The 26,964-nt window shown below is 33.3% G+C and overlaps 1 long non-coding RNA gene and 2 pseudogenes across 1 annotated transcript; all 3 read left to right on the forward strand.

The window, feature by feature from the left end:
* Nucleotides 1–16,826: 16,826 nt before the first annotated feature.
* On the forward strand, nt 16,827–17,405 carry LOC147522948 (uncharacterized; annotated as a pseudogene).
* Nucleotides 17,406–20,868: 3,463 nt separating this feature from the next.
* On the forward strand, nt 20,869–22,388 carry LOC147522949 (tryptophan synthase beta chain 2, chloroplastic pseudogene; annotated as a pseudogene).
* An 895-nt stretch (nt 22,389–23,283) lies between these two features.
* LOC147522950 (uncharacterized) lies at nt 23,284–24,985 on the forward strand. The gene is made up of 4 exons (XR_015195761.1): nt 23,284–23,401; nt 23,925–24,029; nt 24,483–24,599; nt 24,685–24,985. It is a non-coding gene; the product is annotated as an uncharacterized LOC147522950 (long non-coding RNA).
* Nucleotides 24,986–26,964: the final 1,979 nt, after the last annotated feature.

Consider the following 26,964-nt stretch of genomic DNA (forward strand, 5'->3'; position numbering starts at 1 on the left):
ATCCACGAACCCGACACAAATCCGATAGGAAATTAGTGGGTTTCGGTTAGTCATAAGGGGCTGGGCCCTTGGGGGTTTGGGTTATAAATGGTGATTTTTATTTATTGTTTTTTTGATGAATCATCAAGAATTAGGAAAAAGCAGATGAAAGAATACAGCTGGTCTAGTTCTAGTATAGTCTTCGTGACATCTCCAATGGAGAGTGTAAAATTGTACCTCCACATACTCCACATAGGTAGGTTACGATTAGGATTTTACAACTCTCATTACACACTAACGTATAGACTATAAATATTCACGTAAAAAATTGGATTTTAAAAATTGGGTGTCACTTAGAGTGACGAGTGAGTTTCAAAATTACAAATGGACTAGCGTACACGCTCCGTTTGTGTACTATCCATAAAATGCCCAATAAAAATTGTTGACTTAAAACTTAAAGAATTAAATTTTAATGACATTTGTACCCTTTCTAAATATTATATTTTACATCTTAGATGCAGTATATGAGGCTGTAAATAGAAGAAAGCAATGAGGATAAAATTGGAAAAATAAAAATTCAGTCAACCCAAACGGTATTGTTGTTTGAGGAGTTTTCTTTACAGAGTAAAAATATGTTTATCTATTCTACCCTGTAATGAGGCGCATGCAAGTGAGCCGTTTGAGAATGGAAAATTCCGTTCGTAAGACGATTTACCCCTTTCTATCTTAAAATACAAAAAGAGTCAGCTAAATACAAATGTAATAGTTGTTTTATTTAGGGGCTAAAAGTCCTTACTTTATTGATGGCGTTAACTTTCTTAATTGAGTTGTCTACGTCAATACAAACTATTGGACGATTTTGTCCCTATTTTGCATCTTCAATTACAAGATAATTGTTTTTATATTATTTTACTATTTGTTATGTTTTAGGGGTTAAAATGTATTGAGAATTTTTTTGAAAACATTGGTCAGTGCAAATTGTGGCAGAGAGTGGCGTAGCCACGTGTTCAAAACTAGTAATTAAAAAAGGGTGCCTTGAGAATGGGTCCAGGTCGGACCCATAAATTTTGAATTTGTTAAACGATGGACTCGAACCTTATATGCCTAGAATGCCTAGAAAACTTTTCAGATGCTCTACCAATACACCACAACAACCCACCTTGTTAACTTGTGATATAAATAATAAATATAATAGTATTTAACTTGGAATCGAACCTGAGTATAGTGGGAAATAGTATGCTCTAAGGCCACCCGACCACTATTTACATTGTGAGATACATGTAAAACTTTAATTATATAATATTGGAGTCCGAACAATTAATGGCCCACTGGTTAAACCGGTGACCAAGTTACCCAGTCTCTTTGCCAAGTCAGTGTCCGAGTTGGGTCTGATAACACTGAGGTGAACATGCTATTGTATTTTGGACTTCGAAGGCCCATTTTAATTTGGCCACTTATAGTGAAAATCTTTGCAATAGAAAAAAATAAATAAAAAATGGAAGATTTATTAACAATTAATGGTACTATGGGAGGTTCTTGTTTGGCATACATAGTCACATAGACATGCTCATTTGGTCTGATTTTTTGCTTGGAAAGATTTCTTATAATAGAGATTATCTCTACATAATAAACATCCTAAATTGAAATTCTAGAATATCAAAAGGGTAATGCATAAAAGGGATCCCTACATAAAATTGAGGTATGAACTTTATAGACGATTTTATTTGTGTGAAGAATGGAGTGGGAAGAATGTTCTAAGTGGACATGTAAAAGCAACGGTAACCAGTAGACATATAAAGAACTTGAAACTCAACGATGAGAAAGTCCGTAGAGAATAGAACCATCAGAAGAATCTTGTGTTTTAGACTTATTGTAGCATTTCTAATGCGCGTTTAACTTCATATATATATTTGAGCACGTGATTGACTACTAAACCATTCTAAGAAATTGTAGACATTAAGAACCAAAAATAATTAACAGGGTAAAGTTGATCCTGAATTGAATCCTTTCATTCCCCACCTCCTTTAATTTCCGTTCAGTACTTCAGTGTGAACTAATCCTAATCCTAATTAAGAAAACTAAAAATTAGATGCAAACATCTTAAACTAAAATTAGAATTAACTAACGGAAATTTGCAAATGCATTGAAATAACCTCAAAAAATAGTTAACTAGAATTTCGGATAATAATGTTCATTTTTAGTATCAATAAAGCGCATGTAAAAGGCAAGTGTACAAGAGTGATATAAATAAAAAAGCAGTCTTGTACAATTCATATTGAAATTGAGCTATAATAAAAACAGGTCCCTTAGGCATCCACCCAAGATCTTGTAATTTAAGATTCTACTAGTTTGTATGTCCGCACTGACTATTTTAAAATTTATCTTAATTAATATATATTAAAAAATAATTAAGGTTAGTATTTTAGGATAATCAATATAATAGTGTGTTCCTGTAAACTAACCTCAAATGATAATTAGTTGGTAAAACTTTGGGAAATCTTGCATTGAACTAACCTCAAACAATAATTTATTCGAATTTGAACCTGGATGCAACATACTATATTAAACTAACCTCAAAAAATAATTAATGGAAAATAATAAACTTGATGCAAATGCATTAAACTAATAACCCTAAAACATTTTGTTGGTTAAATGTTTGGGAATAAATGTCTCGACAAATATAGTTTTACATTTTTGGGTGATGTTTATCATAATTCTTTTCTTGAATTGAGAATGTTCCTATGTAATAAAACCTATTTAGTTACTTGTCCCACTAATTTTATGTAGTGGCCATCTATGGACCAACTTCAATGGCAAGTTGGCAACTAGTTAAACCGATCCAAAAAAGAAGTTGATCCGATTTTAGTTATTTGATTTTTCTTAGTCATAAGGGGGTTTGGGTATGGTTATAAAGGGTGATCTATTTTTATTTTTATGATGAATCATCAATAATTAGGAGAAAGCAGATGAAAGAATACAACTGGTCTAGTTTTAATGTAATTTGTGACATCTTCTCACCATAAATCTAATAAAACTATTATACAAACTAGATCGAGTTTAAGATAATTCCATTTTGAAAATTCCCAATATTCTAAACCAAAAAGTGAAGACTAATTTATAGACTATCCAAATATTCAATTTATTTCATAAAAATATTTGAAAAAATTCCCGCTTCAAATAGAGAAATATAAAAAAAAATATATATATATTTTAAAAATTGGACATCACTTGAAGTGAGAGGGATGTCACTTAAAATGACGAATGAGTTTCAAAATTACAAATGGATACGTTTATAACTAAAAAGGGGGCCACTTTGAGAATGAGAGTGTAAACTTTATATCTTTTAGACAATTAACACTTCACACCCCACAATTGGAAATGCCCCCTCACGCCGACGTGACACCCATTGTTTCTAAGACTCTTTAATCGATGATTTGTGATTAGGCTAACTTTTGTTCTAATGAGAGCAGGCTGTGAGCCCATCAGTTAGTTGAAGTAGTGTTATCAGATCTTGCCCAGCTTGGTGGTTTGACCTGGTAAACTGGTGACCCGGTCACTAAACTGGGTTGGGTCACTAAATAGATCATTTAAGTTATTGGTCCATGCATGTTGGACCAGGTTAACTCATCCGGTTTTCGTGCAAACCGCTTAAACCCGTTTGGTTTAGACCCAGGTCATAAATAATGTTAGAAATAATAAAATTTGAATCTATTAAATGATGAGAAAAACTTCAGTCCTCGGCGCTTAGGACCGAAGTGCGTCCAAAGCAGCTGAGGACTACACATTTGGTATCCACATCAGCATTTTAACACAAAAAGTCTTCAAAAAAATTTAAAAAAAAAAACAAAAAATACTAAATGTGTGGTCCTCAGTCGCTTTGGACACACTTTGGTTCTAAGCGCTAAGGACCGAAGTCGATCTTTTCCTTAAATGATGGACTCAAACCTTGTCTACCTAGAAAACTTCTCGGATGCTCTACCAATACACCACACTTAACAATACATGGAACCGAACCTTGGTCTAGTGGAAGTGAGTATCCTCTAAGGCCACCTGGCCACTATTTACATTGTGAGATACATGTAAAACTTTAATTATATAATATTGGAGTCCTAACAATGACCCACTAGTCAAACTGGTGGCCCAATGACCCAGTGACCCAGTCTTTTTGCCGGGTCAGTATTCGAGCTGGGTCTAATAACACTGAGCTGAACATGCTATTGTATTTTGAACTTCAAAGGCCCCTTTTGGTCACTTATAGTGAAAATCTTTGCAATAGACAAAAAAAAAAATGGAAAATTTATTAACAATAGTATTATGGGAGGTTCTTGTTTGGCATACATATTCACATACACATGTTCATTTGGTCTGATTTTTTGTTTGGAATTGAAAGATTTCTTATAATAGAGATTATCTCCACATAATAAACATCCTAAATTTAAATTCTAGAATACCAAAAGGTAATACATAAAAGCGATCGCTACATAAAATTGAGGTCTGATCGAACTTTATAGACAATTTTATTTGTGTGAAGAATGGGGTGGGAAGAATGTTCTAAGTGGACATGAAAAAGCAACGGTAACCAATAGACATAGAAAGAACTTGGAAGCTCAAAAAAAAACAGTCGGTAAAGAATAGAACCATCAGAAGAATCTTGTTTTTAGACTTACTATAGCATTTCTAATGCGCGTTTAATTTCACATATATATTTGAGCACGTAATTGACTACTAAACCATTCTAAGAAATTGTAGACATTAGAGAACCAATACTCGGTGTAAAGTCGTTCTTGAATTGAATCCCACATTCCCCACCTCCTTTAATTTTCGTTCACTAATTCAGTGTGAACATATCCTATTAGAATTTCCAAGTGCTGGACTTTTGGAAGAAAACATGTTATTAGTAGAATTAGATTGGCTAATAATAATTTTATGTAGTATCAATAAAGCACATGTCAAAAAAAGGCAAGTGTACTTTATATATAAATAGAAAGGTCTTGTACAATTTATGTTGAAATTGAGCTGTAATAAAAACAAGTCCCTTAGGCATCCTCAGCTCGCAAGATCTTGTAATTTAAGATTCTATTACTTTGTATGCCCGTGCATATACACTGACTATTTTAAAATTTATCTTGATTAAAACCCATAAATTGGAAGCTTTAATAACCCTTTTATAGGGGTAGGGAGTAGGGACCCTTCCAACTTAATTTAAAAGTGTGATATTCGTTTTAATAGGTGAGAAATTTCCGTTTAAATATATTATTTAATTTAGAAAAATGATTCCCGTTTTGAATAAGAAAATAATTCTCATTTTGAATAGATAGTGTGATTCTTGTTTTAGTAGGAAGATAAATTCCCATTTTTAGCCTCAGATGATATGATGTGAAATTTTATTAGAGCTTGAAAAATATATTGTGTGCCAGGTTTAAGATATAGATAGATAGATAAATGTCGTGTACCTCAAAGACTAGGTGTGTTCCATCTATATCCCCGGAGCCTCTTCAAATATTCATAATAGAATATGCCCTTCAACATAAGATCAAGCTTATAAAAAAATTGACCATACCGTGACCGTTTAATGAATTATTGATTTGACTTAAGCTTAGAATCATCTTATTATGTGAAGTTTTTTCATAATTCATTATTAAAGAGCAAAAACAGGAATTTTCGAGGATGCTAATAACTCCTTTGGATCGAATCAAGTGCATAAAGTTCATGTGAATTGAAGAAGACAGATTCTTCGTCTCAACATCTTTTCTTTAATGACAAATAGAGAAAGAAGGTCGAGGACCCACCCTACTATGGTGCTTCATTTGCTGTAATCCAAGCAGGCCTCGACAAATCCTTTCCATTGAGGACTTTGGCTTGCGTACAAGTCGTCGTGACTTGAAAAGAAAGGATTGCAACTTGTATAAGTACCCGGTCACACTTGAGAAGTTAACATCTCTCAAGCAGATAATTTGTTCTTGATTAGTAGCTTCAGTACTACTGTACTAGTACTAGTACAAGCAAGTAGTCACGTCCGTCAAAATGAAGCGCAACAACAAGAAGTCCCTTTGTGAGAAAACCATGAAGATTGTTGTAAATATTATGAAAATCTCGTCTCTTTCCCTTGCCCAGATGAGTTTAGGCAGCACTGCAGCGCCGCAGACAATTACTTATGAGAACAGTAGTTCTGATGCATTTGTGGAAATAACAAGAATTACTCAGGATAGTGGGCAATTAAGGTTGCAAGAGCTGGAGAACAGCTCCAACCTCTCTTCGCTCTTCTTGAATCCAAATGAAGGGAAAGCTTCTTCATATGTGATTAGAGAAGTGAAGGACGTCAATGAGGCAGCTTCAGATTACATTCATAAGTTTCATGACAACAATCGAAAACACGCGAGCAATTTCAAAGTTTCTCCATATGTGATACCGCCTCCACCACCACCTGTGGTCAAGTAGTTACCTTCAGTACGTCTAGCCTAGCTATATATCCCAGTGTGCTCTTTCAGTTTGTTCGAAGCAATTGGCTGAATAACTAAAACTGTTATTATCGTTTTCTTAGCAAATTACGACTGTATATCTATGTACAAGTTCAGGTTTTCTGTGTTCTATGTACAATGTATATGAATGTATATGATATGCACATATAACAATAAATCTCTGTTGCAAAGACTTTATTCCGATTTCTGTACAAGCCAATGCAAAATTGGCACACAAATGATGCTGCCAACTAACACTTTCGGTCAGTTAGGTTATTTGAACTTCCCCAAATACCCTTAATCATTCTTGGAGCAGTTTCCTACGTGGATTTACTTGTCCATGTGTGTTAACAACTTGATTCAATCATAACCGTTAATCAAAAGAACATGTTGGCCGCATCGTTGTCTTCATCCCATTCGATCCATTAGAATCCAATTGCTCTTTGTAGTCTCATGGAAATACAAAATTGCCTTTTCTTAAAGCCCATGCTGTTCAAACATCAAAGTCATTGTTGCTTTATCTATGAACCTGCTTACTACCCCCATTGAGCATGATTTTTGCCATGTTATGAATTGGGAATGAAGTTTTCATGAAAATGGATTGGTAGTGTTGGGTTCGTAATTGCTAATTTCAATGGGGTATTGGGAACTTCTAATTTCGATGGAGTTCATGTGAATGGGTTCTGATATAGAAGCTATAATGCAATTTTCTTATAGCAAGAAAAAAGGGTGAAATTGTTTTTGATTTTTGTGTTAATTTTGATGTTAGTTGTTAGATTTTTGTGGAAAATTTTCCATGAATTATCATATCGTTTAATTTGTTATTTGATTCTAAATTCATTAATGATTTTGGAACTAGTTTTGAGAACTTGGTGATTCTTTGCACAAGATCATCAATGCAGTGTGTCGATTACTCGATTCTAACTATGTTGAGTAAAGTTTTAATTAATATAATATTGACGATTTACCTAAAATTGACGACGGGCTTTATTTTGATGTGGGTAAGTAGCCACGTTGGACTATTGAATTGAATGCCACGCACGAAACTGCTAGAAACAAATGGTAAGGGTAGTTTTGGAAATGCAATCTACTTAAATGATGGAACGTGTCCTACTAGCATTCTCAATACAGGTGAATTTGAGGGGAAATAACAATTTGTCACTATTATGAGCCAAAAACAATAGGACAATGCAAGAGTGACTATAGAAGTAACTCTTCACTAGGTAACAATAATGGTAATATTTGCTATAAAGATTGTCACTGAGTTGTGAATTTTGGACGGATTTTTTTTTTTCAAATGGCGAAATGTTTTATTCCGTCTCGTGTGTTTTTTTCCGACATTTTTTTTGTTTTTTTTTTTTTTCCAATGGGATGTTTCATTTTATCTCAGTGTAAAATATAGTTAGACTAAATGAAACATCCCATCTGAAGTTTAAAGCAATGACCAAAATATCACCAATATATCTGATATCTTGCCGATATATATCGTTTTTTAGGTACATCGACATCGATATTTTTGACATATATCTACCGAATATTGAACCATTTTTTTCCGATATAAATTAAATTTTATATAGCCGATATAATCGATATATACGATATATATCGTTTGATTTTTTGACTATTTTTTAATGTAAATCTGAAATTTCCGATATATTTCTGATATTTCCGATATTATATATCCAATATTTCTGATATTTTAAATAGTTTGGGATGGTCCAAAAAAAATAGATATATCCGATATATATTGGTTTTTTAGTACACCGATATATTCACCGATATTGATATTTTGGTCCTTAGTTTAAAGTTACATTTGCATTGGACAACGTCTGATAGCTTTTCACCAACAAAATAGTTATGAGGGGAAATAGTCTTATGTGGCGTTTATGTAGAGATAACAAGTTGTTGCTATCTCTATTGATTTTTGAAACAAAGAGATATCTAAAAAAATCATTTCAAATAGGGGGTTACTTTTATTATTAGTTCAAATTTAATGTTACTTTGCATATTCTAAGAATGTTCCTTTCTTGGAATGAGTTCTCGCCAAAAGTGATTCAATACCTTTTTCTTGATTAACCTATTTGTAAACCAACATGGAAACAGTTTCTACCACGGAATAAAGGAACGTTAATGACTTTAATACAAGATTGAGATAGAGAAAGCTACTCTATGTAGACATGTAGTGGCCGGTTATCCCCGGTAGTAGTTTATCCAGTAGTATTAGTACGACCTATTAAGTTTTTCACTTCAACCCATTGTTTTAAAAGGCATTTATCCACGGGAAGCGTACGCCTTTCCAGACAATTTATCAACAAACATAATGACTCCAGAAGCCAAATCCAGTTAAACGACTTTCCAGACAATTTATCCAAACTCATGTTTTACAACGTTGTTGCATGGAATCAAATATTAACTTTGTTGGAGGTTGCATCAAGTAAGGTGTCCATACTCACTTTGCTCAATTGTTCATCTTTGATACCTACCCGAGCCTATTCCAACACCCCTATCCCCTCCCACACTTTTTACTATTACAATAATAAAATTTATGCCTTGGGACTTGTTTGGGATGAGTCCATCCCGACTAGGATGATCTAGCGACTTTTGTATCTACTATCACCTCTCTCTATATTAAAGCATAATACATTTTATGTGGACAATCTCTTTTTTAGGTGGCGCATTCTTGAGACATAGGTATGCCACGTGGACACTCTTAATTAATCATAAGAAGTTTCCTAATACAACATGAACTCTTAATCTTAAGAAGTTTTCTAATACAATACAACTCTAATTAAGGGTACCAATGGGTACCGATTACCCGGAACCGAAACCAAATATTCGTTCTGGGTCTTAAAAAATTAGACTCATTTAAAACGAGTCATTAATAACCGAACCGATAAAGAACTGAATTAGTAAAAAACCTGTGAGTACCCGAACCGAAATCGGAACCGATTAGTATGATTTCGATATCTAAAATTTAGTATTATATTACATTTAAGATAATCAAACTAATACATTATAATATAAAATATGTTTTTTTAAGTGTAAAAATTTATTAAATATATATAGCATAATAGTGAATGTGTACGTGTTGTTAAATATATATTTTATAACAATACGTTAAACAAGTGTATCATAGATGTTAATAATAATGTCAACGTGTATATTCTGAACCAACTAATACACTTTATATTTATTAACTTATGCACGTGTATATTTAAATAGGATACACATGCTTGATATATTGTGGTACACGCACTTATTATAAACCAATATGTAGTGTTCATGTCAAAAATTAGTGATGAGATATAATTGTAAGACACATGTTTTCGCATGTTCGATTTAAAATATAATGCGAGTTAATACGCGTGTACAAATATATGTGTATGCATGTAAAATATATCAAGGTAACAAATATATGTGATTGCACGTGTACACGATCAAGAGGAAACAAATATATGTGTATACACATAAAAAAAAATCAAATTTTTGGAGTTAGATATTTGATTATTTTAATTTCTATATCAAAGCTTGAAATTGTCACATACATGGATGGTAAATGTTTTAACGTGTATGATTGATATATATTCATAGATTGATATAAATATGATTGTTGATACATCACTAATTATACATAAAATATTATCATGTAGGAAAAGAAAAAAATAAATAAAAATAAAAACAAGTTTTAGTGTTTAAATGATTGAAATTGTTTACTAATCATAATAAATAATAAAAACTCGAATTAGAACCGAAACCGATAAAAAAAACCATGGGTTTGATGGTTTTGGGTTGGGTTCTATAATTCTCATACGAAAACCGTTGAAAACCGAACCCGATAGAACCGCAAATAGTAAAACCTAAATAGAAACCGTTAAAATCCGACCCGTTGGCACTCCTAACTCTAATAAGTCAATCAACATCTGACAAGGAAATTTTATACGACTCCAATAAGAAAGCATTGCTAAATCAACTCCAAAAACTTATGTTAATAATTATCAGTTATTGAATTCCTCACAAAAATTTAAAGGATGTGAATTTTAGAAATGATTCCGGCCATATGGCCAGGTCTAAAACCTTGTCTATATACCAAAGCAGATACCTCTAATGGAGAATTTTCTCTCTCCTATGTGGCACTCTAATATGAGAATTAGTTTTTTTTTCTCTCCTATGTGGCACTTTAATATGAAAGATAGTCTTTTCTAATAGCCTACAATCCTACGTACATGGAACCTCTTTGGAGAGTTTGAGTGTATTTCTAATTCTTATATTTGGAGAGTTTGAGTGTATTTCCAATTCTTATATATTTGATCAAATAAAAAAAATTGCTAAAAAATAGGTGATTTATAAAAGGTAATTAATTTCCTATTACGAATCAAACACTTTTAGTGTTCAAATTCTTATATATTTGATCAAATAAAAAAAATTGTTAAAAATAGGTGATTTGTATAAACTAATTCCCTATTACAAATCATACAATTTTAGTGTATATGATAAAGCATCGACTTATTTCGAATATATCCTTAATACGGCCTCAAAACATAGTTAAAAACAATTATACAAAAAATAACATCACAAAATATATAATAGAAAATGAAAAAAAAAATAACGACAAAACAATAATGACAAATATTTTTAAAAATATATTATACTTAATGAAACTAACGTCAAAAAATAATTAATAGGGAACAGAAAACTAGATGCAAATGCATCGAACTAACCTCAAATAATATTTAACGAGAAATAGGAAACTGGATGCAAATACAAGTATTAAACTAATCTTAAAAAGTAATTAATAGAAAATTAAAATATAGATGCAACTGCATTAAACTAACCTTAAAGAATAATTAACATAAAATCAAAAATTGGATGCAAATACATCAAACTAACATAAAAAAATAATTGTCGGAAAATCGGAAATTGGATGCAAATGCATTGAGCTAACCCTCAAAGATTAAATTAACGGAAAATCGAAAACTGAATGCAACTGCATTGGACTAACCTCAAAGAAAAATTAATTATAAATTGGAAACATGATGCAAATGCGTGGAACTAATCTTAAAAAATAATTAACGGGAAATCGGAAATCGAAATCGGATGCAACTGCACTGAACTAATCTCAAAAAATAAACTGGATGCAATTGCATTGAACTAACCTCAATAAATAATTAACGGAAAATCGGAAACTGGATGCAAATTAATTGAACTAACCTCAAACAATAATTAACGGGAAATCGGAAACTAGATGAAAATGCAACTTTATCAAATAATAAACGAGAAATTTGAAACTTGATGCAAATGCATTAAGCTAATCTCATAGAATAATTAACGGAAAATCAGAAATTGGATGCAGATGTATTGAACTTACCTCAAAGAACAATTAACAGGAAATTGGAAATTGGATGCAAATATATCAAACTAATCGAAAAGAATAATTAATGAGAAATCAGAAAATGGATGCAACTGCATTGAACTGATCTCAAAAAATAAATAACGGGAATTGGAAATTGGATGCAACTACATTAAACTAAACCCAAAATATAAATAACAAAAAATCAGAAACTTGATGCAAATGTATTGAATTAACCTCAAAACATAGTTGGGTTATACGTTGTGACAATGTCTCGATAAGTATAGTTTTGCATTTAAAATAGTGTTTATCTTATCTCTTTCCATATGATTGGGAACTCCTTGCTATTTAAGTAGCTTCAATATATATGAACTCCACCTTATTAGGCAATCTCACAAAACATCAATCAAACTTCTATTATTAAACAACAAAATAAATGAAGTTGAAAGGTTTTATCAAATGTGAGTTCTTTTTTTTTTAATAGAGAGTAAGATTTTCACGTTATAAGAAATTTGGTTGAGTGATCAATATAATATTAATATATAATAGTTATGCATATTTGTAAATATTTTCCAGAATAATTAATATAACAACACCCGTTCGTAGATAATCTTTGAAGATTCCACATAGTGAGTCATACATAATTTAAAAAATAATTAATGGGAAATCGGGAACTAGATAATCTTCGATGATCCCACATAGTAAATCAAGCATAATTTACTTTTTATGTCATGTTTGCAAAGACACTATAGATGGATCAATAGAAGTTGGTATTGCACACCACATTGGATAATTAAAAGAAAATCAGAAACTGGATTCAAATACATAACTGAGCTCAAAGAGTAATTAACGGAAAATCGAAAACTTTATGCAAATACAATAAATTAAACTCAAAAAGTAATTAATTAGAAATCGGAAACTGGGTGCAATTGCATTAAACTAACGTCAAATAATAACTAATGAGAAATTAGAAATTGGATGCAAATCCTTGAAAAATATTTAACGGGAAATCAGAAACGATATGCAAATATACCAAGCAAACCTCAGATAATAATTAATAGGAAACCAGAAATTAGATGCAAATGCATTGAACTAAACTTAAAAAATAATTAACAGAAAATAAAAAACCGAATGCAACTGCGTTAAACTAACCTAATAGAATAATTGGTGGGAAATCGGGAACTAAATGCAAATGCATTGAAATAATCTCAAAGAATAATTAACGGGAAATCAGAAACCGGATATAATTGCATCGAACTAATCTCAAAGCATAAATAATCAGAAACTAAATACAGATATATTGAACTAACCTTAAAGAGTTATTAACGAAAAATTAGAAACTGGATCCAAATGCAATGAACTAATCTCAAAGACTAATTAACGAAACATTGAAAAATGGATGAAACTGTACTGAACTAACCTAAATGAATAATTAATAGGAAATAATAAATTTGATGTAACTGCATTGAACTAACCTCAAAAAATAATTAACGGGAAATCAGAAACTTGATGCAAATGCATTGAACTAACCTCAAAAACAATTAACATAAAATCGGAAATTGGATGCAACTGCATTGAACTAACCTCAAATAATAATTAACGGAAAACCAAAAACTGGATGCAACTGTATTAAACTAAAATAAGAGATTAACTAACGGGAAATCAGAAATTGGATGCAAATGCATTGAAATAACCTCAAAAAATAGTTAACTAGAAATCGGAAGTCGGATGTAACTGCATGCATCGCACTGACCTCAAAGTATAAATGTCCACTTTTTTAGCCTTCTCACATGAGTAATTACGAGTAATTAGGAATCCAAAACAAAAGTGAGTTTATAAAAACAAACTCTTACATGTATGCAAACTGTATAGAAATTGTAAACTATCGAACTAACCTAGAAAAACAATTAACGGGAAATCAGAAACTGGATGCATATGTATTGAACTAACCTCAAAGAGTAATTAATGGGAGATTGGAACCTGGAAGCAAATGCAATGAACTAATCTTAAATACTAATTAATTAAACATAAAAAACTGAATGCAACTATACTGAATTAACCTTAATGAATAACTAACGGGAAATCATAAAGTGGATGCAATTGCACTGAACTAACCTCAAATAATAATTAATGGGAAATCGGAAACTTAATGCAACTTCATTGAACTAACCTCAAAGAATAATTAATGAGAATTTGAAAACTGGATGCAACGTACTACATTAAACTAACCTCAAAGAATAATTAATGGAAAATATAATCAGAAACTATCTTGATGCAAATGCATTGAACTAATAACCCTAAAATATATTTTTATTATATGTAGGGGGAATAAATGTCTCAACAAATATAGTTTCGCATTTTAAGTAATGTTTATCATAATTTTTTTTTTTTTTTTTTTTTTTTTTTTTTTGTGGTTATGCATTGCTATTCAAGTAGCTTCAATATTATCTTCGCCATATTGGGCATTCTCACAAAACTTTAATCAAACTTCTATTGTTAAACCTAACAATAAATAGAAGTCGATGAGTTTTATCAAGGTTTGATGCTCCATTTTTATAGAGAGTGGTGCAAGAAATTTAAATGGGTAATTAATATAATTTTCATATCTCATAGCTATGCATAATTGCTAATATTTTTTAGAATAATTTAATATAACGACACCCGTTCATAGGACACGTTCATGTGATAAATCTTTTCAAGTTGGAGTAGTATATTATTTGAGGATATGGAAACAATCAATCTGTTTTAGTGATTTGTACACATTAGTACGTAAGCCAAGCGGTGATGATTTACCGCTAAATCACCATAAATCTAATAAAATTATTATACAAGCTAAATTGAGTTTAAGATAATTTCCTTTGAAAATTACGGATTAATATCCTAAACCACAAAGTGAAGAGGCCATCTCAATTTGATCTCTTAGTTTCCAAATACTTATGCCCCATAATCGCTGCTTATTAACGTTTTTCGATTTATTTTCAATAAAAATATATTTTGATTCGAAAATTTGTGTGAGACATTTTGTAAAAGCCTTTTCAGCACACAAAATATTTAATAGATCCCGGGCGTATGCCCAGGTCCAAAATCTAGTTGTACTCTATTACGCCTACCCTAATATTACATTGAGCATAACTCTGAAGGCATGCATGATCAAGGCCCAAAATATCACTGAGATATCCGAGATATCGCCGATATATCTCATTTTTTGGGTACATCGAGATTGAAATATCTGATGTATTTCAACCGAATATTGAATCTGTTTTTTTATGATATATTTCATAATTTCCGATATAACGATATATATTGACCGGTATATACGATATATCCGATATAAAGTGTTGACTTTGACCGATATTGTTGACTTTGACTGATATAATCGATTGATATTTCCGATATATCGACATACAAAACAAAATTTTGACTAGTCAACAAAAAAATAGATATCTTCGATATTTCCGATATATCCGATATATATCGGTTTTTGGGTACATCGAGATATTCACTGAATTCGATATTTTGGTCCTTGTCCACAATAACGGAATGATCTTGTAAAGCTACTATATATTTTTTTTTCAATAATTGTACATACAACTACTATACTAGAATGAGCAATGTAGAGAAATGAATACAAATGAGCGTGCACAACAAACATATTTTACAAGACAATCCTTCACTTTAGCATGCATAAAGAACTTGATTACAACTATCATAAATTTTTCCTAAAGTTTAAGGATGGAAGAAGCATTTTACAGTCATCAAAGGATCAAAGGAGCATTCCGTTGAATATGCTGAAAATCCACTGTTCAAGAATTTTTTCTGTGCCATACCGATGTACTAGTGGACTAAGAAGTTGAGAACCATGCCATTTAGTAGTAAACAAACCTGTGGTAGCCAACCTTAATATGAGGATAGGCAAATGTTTGCCATGCTTGTCCTATCTTTTTACCCAATTCTACTGTTGGCGATTAGAATCCTACTTGCCAAAAATCAGTGTAAACTAATCAAATGGTTGTGAAATCCCACGCTCCTTGCCAAAATCATCACACATATTTACACATAATCTTGTGATACAAACAAGAGACAAAACCACATCATATTAGAATTTGAAGAGAGAGAGAGAGAGTTTATCTGGGCTATGCGAGAATGGTATAAAAGTAAACTTTTCGTTAAATTGGTCAAAATTAACATTTTTGCCTAAATGAAGAAATGGTACATTGTAGTGTTGTTTAGAATATTACCCAATTCATTTCAATGCAACCTAGGAAGGCATCTATTGTATTAATTCTTTTTTTGGTAACTTCTATTGTATTAATTCTGAAACAGGACAGATTGCCTATTTTTTACTTCCACTGAATGCCAATGCCACTTTGCCTTTATTGCACCCCATCAGTCTATAAAATCTCTTTTCTCGAACTAATTATAGATACATCGCATTGAGTATAACAGATCCTACTTCTGGCTTCTGCCCCACTGACAAGCCAGTACAGGTTTCATTTAGTAATCAACCAACCCCAAAGTTCTGAAACGTAAGCAAGCTGCCTTCGAATATGTTGTTTTATGCGCCGATCTATACTTGTTCAAACTTCAAACAGTTTCAGCAGATTTCAGTTTCTAACTTCCCTTTGAACCTTCTTGCATTCCTGTCTATATATCCAGATGGTACGGCGCACTGTACAGTGTACATAGTATAAAGCACATTTACTTTTATTAGTTCAGCTTTAATGTTTCTACCTTGCATATTCTGAGAATAATGCTCCTTTCTTGCATTGAGTTCTCTCCAAAAGTGATTCAATACCTTTTTCAGTTTTTCTTGATCAACCAACCTATCTGTAAGCAACATCAGAATAAGGAATATTTAGAACTTTAATACAAAATTGTGTCATAACTAAAATGTTGTGTCATGACGTCATCACAGACAATAAATGAGAATACATAAGATTAAATGAGATCAGGCCCATTGGGCTTGAATCTTAAAAGCCCATGGAAATATAAAGCCTTTAATTTCCTTGCTCACTTTCTGATTGAGAGAGCAAAAATTCGAGATGCCGCGAAACAAAACACCGGCTGTTCGGGTGTACATAGTTTGTGACGAATCAAAATATCTGATCGTTAAAAATGTGCCGGCGTTAGGATGTGGAGATGAGGTGTTAAAATTGTTGGAATCATATGGAGAGATAGAAGAATGTAAACCAATGGACTAAGAGGAGTGTGAGCCATTTACAGATGTGTATCTTGGATAAAGTTTTTACAGTCGACAATGCAAGATTTGCAAAGAGAAAATTGGATGAGTTTGTGTTTCTTGGGAATAAGTTACATGTGTCATATGCTTCAAATTTCGAGACCCTTATTGACACAAAGGAGAAATTGGAATGTAGGAGAAGGGAAGTTCTAGCTAGACTAAATAAACCATCACGGGCAGAGATTAATAATAATAAAAGGGAGGGTGAAGACCTTTTAATCACTAGAGTGTCATCCAACGACGATTATTTTACATCCTCGTCCATGAACAATACTGTCAACTTTGTTAGGGGGAAGCTTCATAAGATACAGAGTAGTGGTTGTCAAGAATCAAAGCATGGAATCAAGAAAGCACGCGTGGACAATAGAAGAAGAATCTGATATTTTACCTCTCAAGGAGCCGGACAAATATTGCCTTCTTAATATATTACAATGTTAGTAAATATTTAGTTTTGTGTATTTTGAAATTTATTTGTTAGTTATAGCGAACTCTACAAATGTTAGATACAATGTGGAGCACCTAGTAAACATTTCTGCAACATGGGACATGTTAGCATGTGTGTGTTTGAAAAGAAGTTTGTCGATCATCAAGCTGTAGTGTAAGTACACACATACTACATAAAATTGTCTGTATTTATGGTATACTATTTAAAGTATTTTCCCTAGTAAACATTGTTACAACTTACAGATAATTTTTTTAGCCTCGGTGAGTGCCTCCTTGAAGCGGAAGGCAAGCCTAGAAGGCATATGGAGACATAAACCTTATTGTACCTAGAAAATTATGCTTGAAACTTAAATCAAGAAGAACATGTCGCATATATAAAATTCGTAATGAAGCGTTAAAGATATTGAGGCTCTAGCTTCATATATGAAAATAGGGGTTGAGTGCGTCAATGTTAGATATGTGAGGCCCGAATTCAAAACCAGTTGGTTCAGTTTTCATTGTAAGGCTTGAGGCCTAGGCATAAGATGTGTACCTAAATCCTTGCAGAAGGCCACTTAGTCTATAATCTCGAGGAGGCCATTAAGGAGGCATATGACTTAATGTCGTGCTCTATAGTTGCTACTTATATGGAGCTTTTGTATCAGGATCTTACTTGGTCGCATGACTCATCATGAGAGAATGGTGATCGGTCTTCTAGATTTGTTGAATTTAGCATATTCAGGGCTTTGGTGGGTCTTGGCAGTCTAGTAGTTTCTTTCTTTGGGTAAACCTAGGCACTACCAAAAGTTGATGCACAAGCTGAAACTTAATTATCGTATTCTTATGAGTCAAGTAGTTGTATGTTTTGGTGCACGAGTTTGATGCACTCTTGTGTGCTTCGAGCTAATGGTTTCATGGGGATATTAAGTGTTCTTGAGGTGTAGTTTGCACCATTTGTCAACATTTAAACATGCTTTTGGACATCCCAAGATCAATGTGATCTTGATGTGGTTTTGCTTCAAATGGTCTCCCTTCATTTTTATGTTGGTTCCATATATGAAATTATTCAAACGTCTACTTCTTGGTTCTCAAGTTACATTCCATGGGATCATTGGTTCATCCATCTTTTGCCTCTGTACATTATTTGTGGAGGTCTTGTCTTTATTTTGGACTTCTTTCCCATATTGTTGTTTTGGTGATTATCCCGCATGGGATTAGAATTCATTCGATGCACAAAGGCATCGATGAGTAGATATTAATTTTGTATTTCAAAAAGTAAACCCTCATATAGTTATATACCATGAAATTCATCCTACTACAGTATAACATTGAGAAAGGTCTATAACATAATATCCTTGAATTTAACCAGTTGAGATTGCATCGTGATTTCAAAATTTTACTTTTGTAATACACTAACGAGTGTGTTTGATTTGAGCAAGTGGAAATCTGACTTTCTAAGAAATCTACTAAATGAAGTAGGAGAAATATAAAGGAGAGGGTGGGAAACATGATAGGGAGAGTGTAAAATGTGAGAGGGATATATTACATATATTTCCTGATAAATTGGGGCGAAGGGAGATGACAATACATATGCCAAGTGAATATCACTGCTGTGATCGTCTATCTTGGAATTGTTTTGGCAGTTTATGACTCTATGTTGTTGTATTGATTGCTGATAAATGATAATATTGTCCCTTGCGAAATAACAATGATGCTTAGGATATCAAAAGCAAAAGCAATATTCACCCAGGTTAGGCCTTGTTTATTAGAGTACTTTAGAACATCTAGTTTCCATTTCACAAAGGTTGCAATTGATAGATTAGAACCGACCTAGAAGCTCTTAAGTAAATGGAAACGGGTACTGCCTGTTGAAATTAGGAATTAATGAGCATATCTTGATTTCCATATTGAACAAACTTTTCTCGAAGGGCATTTTCTTCCCTTGCTTGAGTTGCAGTGCATTGCTTAGAAATCGTGACTGCCCAAACAGACACTATTTTTGAAATTCAACGTCAATGGAATTTATTGTGATTAAGGTGGTTAGTATGTTGTGTGTTTACATGTCGCTAAGCATAAGTTTAAATTTTAAGCCTAAATGGTATAAGTGACTGTTAATTCTAAGCTACTCCTCGATTTGGTTCCCTAGTTTGAGTTTTCACAAATCCGAGAGGGTAGGATACAAGATCTGTTGGTATGATCTTTCCTCTTTAGTGATTCAGGTTGTGCCTCCAAATCCGCTCAGATGCTATGGTTGTGTTTCACCTTTCATTGATAGGCATATGTTATACTTTGAAGTGTTGTCGAAGGTGAAAGCCATATGGACGGACTTCTAAGTTGCTTCAAAAGTCGTTCTAGTCCGTCCATTGACCTAAAATTAGAAGGTGTTTGGTGTTCCTCAATACATCGGCAACATCTTTGCATATAGTGTTTCTTTTTCTGTTAGTTCACTTTTGGGGACTTAACATTGACTTTCTTTGAGGGGAATCTAGAAATTATAGATACTCCTGGAAGGACTAACTCTTTTGGAAAGAGAGTTTTTACAAACAAGGGAAAGGCTTCCATAGTAGTCATTAGTATCTTATCCATAGTTGAGTCTTCTTTCGTGTCGCTAATTGCAACAGAGAAATAGAGAGGATGCTTAGAAAGTTCTTCTAAAGTTTGGTCGGTTGAATTTCACTTGGTGAAGAAGTTGATAAGGTTTGTGTAAAGCAAGCAAGGCGGAGACTTCAATATAAGGAAATTTGATGACTTAAAATTAGATTCTCTTGGGAAGGAAGAACATGAATATCTAGTGGAAGGATTTGGAGTTAAATAACAAAACAAGGTAACGGAACGAACGTAGAATTCTTAGCATTATTCTCGATTGTGCCGTCTTACGGGGTCATGAGCCTTCTCTGTTACTCCAAAGGTGCCCCATCTATGAGAACCCTGATAATCTACTTCTATATAGTGCCTTCGGGCATTACTTAGAACTAATATTATTATCACAATATAGAACCGACAATCAGTAGAATAAACATCTAAATCATGAATGATAAACTGTATCCACACCATTTCAGCTGTTGCATGACCTAACACTACCAAAAAAACAAGTTTACCCGACAGACGACATAAAGAATACCCGACGGATTCTATCTATAGGAAGTTCCCAACACATTTTGTTCGTCGGGTATAATCTGACCAACTGTTGGGTAATCTCCCTGGGCACCCGACGGTTCTACTAGAGTTGTTAACGATCTGCATATCTCTTCCCACTACTAAACAGTTGCTGCGCTATTGAAAAAATCAAAATAAAAAAATTGAGATGTCGCGTTCTCGAAACCTAAAAACCAAAAGTCCAAAACACATCCCCACTCCCCACTCCCAAAAACAGACCGTCTCCTTGCTTACCCCCACCTCGTCTCTCTCTCTCTAAGATTTCAATGACGAACAACAATCTACCACGAAGAATCCGCAAGGTTTGTTTTCTTTAATTCTTTTCTCGATCCATCCTTCAATTTCTTTTTATCTAATCGTTTTTTTGTGATTGATCAAGAAAAGCAGCAGCTCATAAGTGAACCAGGTAAACTTTTTTTTTGTTAATGGTGATATGGGTATTGAAATAGTGAAAATGTTAGAGTTGGTATTTAATAAAAAAAGTGATCTTTTTTGAAATTTTGTAAAATATCTTTGTAAGATTGACTATGTTGGTAGAGAGTCTGTTATACTTTGCGGAGAGACTGACTGAGCATTATAAGGGACCCAATGGTGAGGGTCCGGATATTTATCTGAAAAGAGAAGATTTGAACCATACTGGAGCTCATAAGATTAACAATGTTGTTGCTCAAGCATTGTTGGCTAAGAGGTTGGGGAAGAAACGAATCATTGCAGAGACTGGAGCGGGTCAACATGGAGTTGCAACTCTACTGTTTGTGCTAGGTTCGGATTGGAGTGCATTATCTATTTGGGGGCTCAGGATATGGAGAGGCAATCGCTTAATGTTTTTAGAATGCGACTTCTCAGCACTGAGGTTTGTTGTTATTGCTTTTGATATCTATTGGTGATTATTTGTTTGTGTTGTCAGTTAGTTGTTTTGTTGCCAAATGTGAATATTCGGATATTTTCATGAGCAGTTAGAAAGCAGTCCATTCGGGAACACCCACAGGATGCAACATCAAAGGCTATAAGGGATTGGGTAACTAATGTAGAGTACTAGAGTCAACTCATTATATTCTCGGGTCGATTCAGTGTCCACATCCATATCCCATGATGGTGAGAGAGTTCCATGCAAAGGATCGACAAAGAAACTAGGAAATAGGCTCTTGAAAATGGGGTGGAAAACCTGATGTGCTAGTTGCCTGTGTTGGTGGGGGTTCTAATGTTATGGGTCTATTCCATGAGTTTGTTGATGACAGTGATGTGAGGTTGATCAGGGTGGAGGCTGCTGGTCATGGCGTAGATAGTGGTAGGCATGCTCCTGGAATTAGTGCTTCACCTTCTGAAGAAACTATGCAGTATTTTAATGTCATGATTTTGGGGCCAACTCAGTCTCCTTATGAAGGTATAACTATTTCGTTGCGTATTCGTTAATTTTTTCTTTGTTTTGTGGTGTAAGCTTAGAACTAGCTTGTTAGTTATTCTAATAAGAAGTAATATTTGGGGTTGGAAAAAAGTAATTGAATTGAAGTATAAATGTATTAGCGCGTCATGGATTATGAATGAATATTCACTTGTACAATAAATGATGAATATTTGGGAAATTACATTGTTATATGAATTGCATTTATGTATGTCAAGTAAGAGGTTCTATGGGTTTGATACTTTATTAATGTTATAATTGATGTAGTGTTATTTTTTCTTGACTTAGTCCAATCATTAGACTTCTTAGATGAAAATAATGTTCGGTAACAGTATGTCTTTTGAGATATTATGATCTGATTTAGATAGAACTGGAATTGTGAGGATAGAGGATGGTCCACTTTATCACCCCTATAGTAATGGTAAGGGGATTTACAGTGTATTAGTTTATACAGGCTATAATATTATCTTGATTCTAAATTGCTAACTCTCATTTATTTATTCCCCATCTGTATGGAGACATCATACATTGTGCAATTTTTTTAAGATGGGGGTTATACCAGGATCCCTGAGTGCATCTTATACAGATTTTCCGTCTGATTATTTGACACTAAAAAGAATTTGACGTCACTCTGACATGCTAACTTTGAACACCCAAAAAAAATTCTAAGGAGGCGTGTGCTAAGATGGACTAGAAGGTGCATATTAACGTGTTGTCTTTTTTTGTGATTTGCATAGTTCTCGGCATACTCATTCACATTTGTGAGTTAATGCACTAGGTCACTAGCTGCTTTAATGTGTTCGTACTGTCAATAGCTAGCCACTTTATGTAGGGTCCCTCCTGATTAAATCGTTGAAGTTTCTTGACTCACATGTGTAAAACTTCCAGTGATTGTAGCTGTGCATGCCTAAGCTATCTAATGTATAGTTATAAAACATTATACTGAATCCCCGATTGCTTTAGTCGTGATCACATGATAGTTATAGATTATTTGCAAAATCTTAATGTTTAGACTTGAAATATCCACTTAAATTTATTTTTACATGTCGAAGTCCATCTGTGGTCATTGTTAGCCAATATCGTAATTGTTTAGGATTTGACTATGTACTTGGGCATAGTATAATTTTCTATGGGAATGTCTAAGTTACTTCCTTGTAGTATGTATCCGTCAATCTGGCTTGCATTTTACTGTAGTTTTTTTCTGCTTAAAGAACTCTTTTATCTAGCTGATGATTTTTGCACACCCTATAAAATTCCTATATATGAGTTTCAGTGTCCTTTCAACTCACACACGGAGAGTTCCAAAAATGGAGTGGCACGACGAGACCATTATAGTGAATTGAAACAAGACAAAAGGGGTGTTTATTTGTGATTGGTTTCAAAGGGAAGAATTCAAGGTAATATAGCTTACTAGTTAAAGAATCCTTTGTCTTTTGTGTGGTATAACTCTGATGAATTTATGCATCTTTGAGATTCTTATCATTTTATGACAAGTCTTTATTGCCGTCAAATGTAGTAAGAGTACAAAGCTTTGTAAGCAAATCCCAAGCAAGGTCAGGCACAGACACATACGTTATGTTTCATTCTGCTTGCACTAGTACAAACATATAGTCCTGGAAGACTGGAATGCATACTTTACATATATTATGCGGGAATTTCTCTTAGTACAAGTAGGTCAACCTGCTTCAAACTTTATTTTGTTCCCCTGCTTTTTAGGGTTATGTTGGGTACATTGGCTTGTTAGTACACGTTGATGCAAGAGAAATTTTTTTGGGTAGTCCTAGGTTTGTAGAAGTGGTGCTTTTGTTTCTAAAGTATTTTAAGGCCTTCTAGAATAGCTCGGTAAATTGATCTTTTCACATTTTCAAGTTCTTTCTTAGCTTGATAGATTATTTTGTTGTCGTTGTGTGTGCTGTGTAGAGTATCAATTCGATGAAGGAAGGAAAAGCTAGAAGACCAAAAGTAAAAAAAAAAAAAAAACTGCATGCTTTCCAATCTAATGATCATCATTGCTATTTGTGTAAGGTATTATCCAGGTTCTATATACTGGAATCATATTTATGCATATCATGCCATCATTAACCTTCATCAAATGTTGCATTTTCTTTGTAAACTTGCTTATATATGTTGAAATTTTAAGTGTTCAATGGTTTCTCTTGAATGTAATAATTTTAGAGTCTGATGATACCCATCATAGTGTCATGTTATTGAATGGTGGTGTTGTTTGAACCTTCTAATGTTTCTCTGCGGTAGGATTCTTTTTTTTGTATATGCGTAAAGCTTTGAAGAGAACAAAGTACTGCTAATTTTTTTGTGGTGATGTTTCCTGTCAATGTTTCAGGTGAATGTCAACTTTGGGCAGCAACCTGTTGTTTTTGAGATTGAGCTAATTAAGCTCATTGTTATGGTGAGGTTGTCTGTATTGTTCACATTCAACTAAACTAATTTGTCTGACATAATTTATGGGTCTATTGACAGTCATATCTTATGAAAAAGGCACTTAAGGATCATCTATTTGAGGTGATGGTATTAGTAGTTCAAGACCAACTCAACCTGGTACGGGTTATCAAAGATGTTGGCAATGGCGATAACAAGGTATGAAATATATCAGCTTATCTTGTTATGATTTAACTATTTAAGTTACTTTGTGGACTATATTGTTTTGGAATTTAAATTGCAGGTTAACTTATAAGGAGAATAATGGTGATAGACTAAAGTGGTTCATCATCGAATTATAAATCGCTTAAATTCTTTAATGGACAAAGTTGCGGTGAAGGTGAAGATTAACTTCAAAAGTGTCTTTCTCATTTTGAATCGCTAACGAACTTTGAAGATTAATTTCAAAAGTGTCCTTCCAATTCCTTCGTCATTTTTTTCCTCCACCTTACGAGTTGTACAGTTTGTTGATGTTAGTTTTTTAAGTGATAAATTGGTTCATGTAGGATTGTTTTTAAACATTTGAGTTGAACTTGTGGTTGTTGTTTTTAATTTATAATTTCATCGATTCATTTTGTCCTTTTTACTTGTGCTAGATACTAAGTGTAACTCCTTTCTATATTAAAATTTTTGACTGTTGGAAGTTTATTTCCGACGGTCTTGCGACAGGTTTCGTCTGTCGGGTAATGCCTTTGCCGACTGTTATTGTCAGTTGGGTAAAGTCGTTTCTTTTGTAGTGTAAAGAGCGGTATTTAACCTCTATAGTGGAATTGAGACTAAAGGCTGCTTCTTGGAGCCCCAAGACACAAGGCACTAAAGACACGCAAAACCCTGTTGTTGATTTGCGATTATCAGGTGATCCAGCTGAATAGGCATAACTAAACGGTCGTAAGTGGCTAGAAGGAGAATGAGTGAATATCATATCAGTAAGGGACTGAATTCGGAGCAATCAGTCTAGTAAGCGTTCATATGTTCACTTCCAAGCCGTGGGACTAATAAAAGTTAATGAGGTATCGAACCCAAGTACCCAACATAAACATTATTTGAAGTGTGAACTGAGCAATAATATGCTCCGAGTTTGAAGAGTACAACGAGAACCATCCTTTAGAAAAATGATCATTAATCTCTCTTATATAGGGCCCTACATCTGATTGCATTTTGAGCCAATATATTAATATTCATTGGACTTGCATATTGTACTGGACATGGGATAAAAAAATCAGCACTACTTGAAAGTGTAATATCGTTTTATGCATCCTATGACAGGTATGGTGGAATGGGAGCTGCAGCAGCTGTGTCATGGGATGTATAGGGGAATGCAGTTGGAGCTCTCTATAAAAGGTTTACAACCAGAAACGCAGAGAGAGCGGAGCTCATGGCAGCAGAAGTTGCAGTCAGTTAGCTTGGATGTTGGAAAATGCTTCTTCTTTAATAGTGGGAGATATTCACTTATGGCCTTGGCTAAACCTTCCCCCTCCTTGTCTTTAGCTTGGTGTTAGGAGCACTTAGTTGTATCTATTAGGGAGTCTAGTAGTCCGTTGTCTAATGTGTTTTTCTAGTGGATTTATCGGAGTTTTAATGGGGCGGTCAATGAGCTTGCCAAATGGACCCTTAGGATCAAGCCATGGGTCCTCCGCCAACTTGGATTGCTACATTAAACGTTGTTCCTGTTTCTGTTTTAAGTAATACTAGCTTTTGAACCCGTCCTACAAACGGGTGCCGTTATATTAAATTATTGTAAAAAATATTAGCAACTATGCATAGCTATGAGATATGAAAATTATATTAATCAGTCATTCAAATTTCTTGCATCACTCTCTATAAAAAGGAAGCATCAAACCTTGATAAAATTTATCGATTTCTTTTTGTTGTTAGATTTAATAATAGAAGTTTGATTGAAGTTTTGTGAGAATTCTCAACGTGACGAAGATAATATTGAAGCTACTTGAATAACATGACATTCTTAATCATAATAACAAAATTATAATAAACGCTACTTAAAATGCAAAACTATATTTGTCGAGACATTTATTCCCCCTACATATAATACAAACATGTTTTAGGGTTATTAGTTCAATGCATTTGCATCAAGTTTATGATTTTCCATTAATTATTCTTTGAGGTTAGTTCAATGTAGTACATTGCATTCGGTTTCAATTTCTCATTAATTATTCTTTGAGGTTAGTTCAATGCACAGATCAAGTTTTCGATTTCTCGTTAATTATTATTTGAGGTTAGTTCAATTGCAATTGCATCCACTTTATAATTTCCGTTAGTTATTCATTAAGGTTAATTCAAGATATATTGCATCCAGTTTTTGATGTTTCGTTAATTAGCCTTTGAGATTAGTTCAATACATTTGCATCAAGGTTCCAATCTCCCGTTAATTACTCTTTGAGGTTAGTTCAATACATCTGCATCCAATTTTTGATTTTCCGTTATTTATATTTTGAGGTTAGTTGAATGCAGTTGTATCCAATTTCCGATTCCCGTTATTTAATTTTTGAGGTTAGTTCAATGCAGT

This window comes from Coptis chinensis, chromosome 1 (genome assembly GCF_015680905.1).
Source record: "Coptis chinensis isolate HL-2020 chromosome 1, ASM1568090v1, whole genome shotgun sequence".
NCBI lineage: Eukaryota > Viridiplantae > Streptophyta > Magnoliopsida > Ranunculales > Ranunculaceae > Coptis > Coptis chinensis.